This window comes from Octopus bimaculoides, chromosome 18, assembly GCF_001194135.2.
Source record: "Octopus bimaculoides isolate UCB-OBI-ISO-001 chromosome 18, ASM119413v2, whole genome shotgun sequence".
NCBI classification, from domain to species: domain Eukaryota; kingdom Metazoa; phylum Mollusca; class Cephalopoda; order Octopoda; family Octopodidae; genus Octopus; species Octopus bimaculoides.
Genome location: NC_068998.1, coordinates 2,797,756 through 2,799,493, shown reverse-complemented (window position 1 = coordinate 2,799,493; position 1,738 = coordinate 2,797,756). Strand labels below are relative to the sequence as shown.

At 37.3% G+C, this 1,738-nt stretch overlaps 1 protein-coding gene across 17 annotated transcripts in view; it reads left to right on the top strand.

Annotated features, from left to right (window-relative positions):
* Positions 1-1,738, top strand: part of LOC106871531 (guanine nucleotide exchange factor DBS) — a 180,952-nt gene that overhangs the window by 35,407 nt on the left and 143,807 nt on the right. The window contains exon 1 of one of the 17 annotated variants that reach the window (XM_052974331.1): positions 1,612-1,710. The exons of the other annotated variants lie outside the window; for them this stretch is intronic. The gene's annotated coding sequence lies outside the window, so the exon portion shown is untranslated. Of the gene's footprint in view, positions 1-1,611; positions 1,711-1,738 lie in introns of those variants that run through there. 17 annotated transcript variants of the gene reach the window in all.

The window sequence follows — 1,738 nt, the reverse complement described above, 5'->3', positions numbered from 1 at the left end:
GGGGCATTGTGTGTGTTTGTACACATGTGGCTGTATATAGGTGTATGCATGTGTCAGTGAGAGTAGTTGTGTTTCTGTGTATGTGGGTGTACGGTAGTGTATCTAGGTGTGTGTCAGTGTATGTGTGTGTGTGTGTGTATGTAGGTGTATGTGTGTGAGGTTTTAGAGTGGTACACTTATGTGCAGAAGTGTGTAATAGTGTATGTGTGTGAGTGTGAGAAAGAATGTGTATGCTGTATAATTCTTGTATTTCATAGCTTTTCATTTTGTCCTATAAACAGACTTCTCAGGCTCTTTCTCTCTCTCTCTCTCTCTCTCTCTCTCTCTCTCTCTCTCTCTCTCTTTCACACACACACACACACGTGTGTGTATATTCTTCATGAGAAATGTTTATTCTTCAGTGATGAAAATATTTATTTTCCTCCTAATACGAGATGAGGTAAGAGGTTGGTTTTGTGAGTGGGGGTTGATAGTACTGCTGCCCACATGGGACTTCCTTTTTACCAAAACCAACACCTTTACTTTAGCGCCAACAAGTCTTCCTTCAACCCCTGTCCCAGTCTTCACCATTTCCTTCAGATTCTGGCTTGGGTTGTGGTAGTCTTTAATTATTATTATTATCATTATTATTATTATTATTATTATTATTATTGAGTGAGAGAGAGCAATGCATGCCATCAAAGTGACACTGGGGTACAAATATACAAAGCCTAAAGTACCCATCATGACTACTCAGCCGATAAGGGTCCACCAGGCACATGCATATTCTACCAAGGTTGACTTTGCCTTTCATCCTTTTGGGAGTCAATTAAATAAGTACCAGTTGGATACTGGGGTCAATGTAATTGACTTACCCACTTCAACAAAATTGCTGGTCTTGTGCCAAAAATTGAAGCCATTATTATTATTAAGGCGGTGAGCTGGCAGAATCGTTAGCATGCTGGACAAAATGCCTAGCAGTATTTTGCCTGTTGCTACATTCTGAGTTCAAACTCCACCGAGGTCGACTTTGCTTTTCGTCCTTTCAGGGTCAATAAATTAAGTACCAGTGAAACACTGGGGTCGATGTAATCAACTAGTCGCCTCCTCCCCAAATTTCAGGCCTTGTGCCTATAGTAGAAAGGATTGTCATTATTCTAGTCTGTCTACTTTCATAATCAGATTGTATCCTCATTTCTGAAATGTGTTTCTCTTTTCTTTTTTTTTTTAATTATTGCCATTATTATTATTATTATTACTATTATCATTATTATTATCATCATCATTTATTTATTCATTCATTTAATGTTGCTTAGGCTTAAATTTCTACAGCTGTGAGTAATAAGATTTTTAACCTAACAAGAGGAGACTTGTTTGTTGTCTCTAAATAGCCTACTACTACTGTTGCTACTACTACTACTACTACTACTACTACTAATACTACTAGCAGTAATACTGCTACTACTAATAATAATAATTGCAATCTTGCTTCAACAACAGAAGGTTGCATGTTTTTTTTTGTTTTTTTTTGGTTTTGTTTTGGTGGTTGGTGGGGGAAGGAAAGAGCCAATAATAGCTCTTCTGTGTGGGAGGCTGGAAAGAGAGTTTCCTATTGTATGTAAAACTGACCAAGAGAAGCACCACCAGAGAAAAGAGTGTAGACAGTGGAAAAGGATGTTACTTTAGATCAACACCAACTGTATTTTCGACTATTAATACATCTCGATGCTAGTAAGTATAGAATATCAATTGAAAAATA